This window comes from Laccaria bicolor, genomic scaffold (assembly GCF_000143565.1).
Source record: "Laccaria bicolor S238N-H82 LACBIscaffold_21 genomic scaffold, whole genome shotgun sequence".
Classification (NCBI taxonomy): Eukaryota; Fungi; Basidiomycota; class Agaricomycetes; order Agaricales; family Hydnangiaceae; genus Laccaria; species Laccaria bicolor.
In genome coordinates this window covers 224,959-226,081 of record NW_001889892.1, presented here as the reverse complement: position 1 = coordinate 226,081, position 1,123 = coordinate 224,959, and positions in this window count along the sequence as shown.

Sequence of the window (1,123 nt, the reverse complement as noted above, 5' to 3'; positions counted from 1 at the left end):
ACACCGAATGGACCGGATTTTGGTCCTCGAAGGTGGGAAACATGACATCATCTCCCTTATGACGCTTACCACTGCTTACCAGCGGCAGCGGTCACAGTGCTGAGATGCCCTCACCAGATCCATGATCAACTTGGTGGTTCCTAACAATTGTTGAAGATTGTTGAAGATCCCTCAATTCTGGGATTGAGGGAAAGCTGAGAATCTGGAAGATTATGGGGGATTTTCCAAGATTATTCAGTCTCAATTTTGCTCGTGTACCAAACGTACAGACCTACAAAATGCAAGATTGCCAAAGATCTCAGGTTGTAAATAGAACCAAAGCCTAACTGTAACTGAAAGATTGTTGAAGATTCCGCAAGATTGTTGAAGATTGTTCGCAAAATTTGGCTTTCTTCCTTCACATGTTTCTGTAATGGAACAATCTTTGACAATCTTCAACAATCTTTGGCTATCTTTGACAATCTTTGACAATTGCCAGCTTTATTTCATGAAAAGTATGTAGGTAGAAAAAAAAAGCGAGTTTTGTCCACAGACGGCCGTCAAACCAGCCGTTATTGGGATCGTGTTACTCACCATAACGTCTGGAAGGGATTGATCGTGATGCAACCGACAAAATTTCGAAGTCCGATCATCGTCTCAATAAGGCAACCCACCTTAACAGATCCTCGACTTAAGTTCTTGCAACGCGTTCATGAAGCCGTTGATACTCGAAACCTTACGGAAACAAACTTGGGTACATGCAAATGACTTGTATTTATATGTCTATTTGAAATTAGTAGTGAATATATTTGATCCATGATCCGGGACATGCACCTGCAGCCTGAATGACGCTGGTGTCCGTAACTGACCACTCACCATGCCCCTCCTTTCGAAAGTTCGAAAGTATAAGCCGGAGGAAGTGCCCAGAAACCGACTTGCTGCAAGAGCTTACGAAATTTGGCATAAAAAGCCATTTTCATGGCAATTAGATGCCACTCAAGCAATACTGTGCGGCCAGGATGTTGTCGTCGACGTGGGGACTGGAAGTGGGAAAACACTGTGCTTCTCCTTACCATTGGTGCTTGATGAGGATAGCATTGTCCTCACCATCTCGCCTCTCACTGCACTTATGATAAACCAGGTA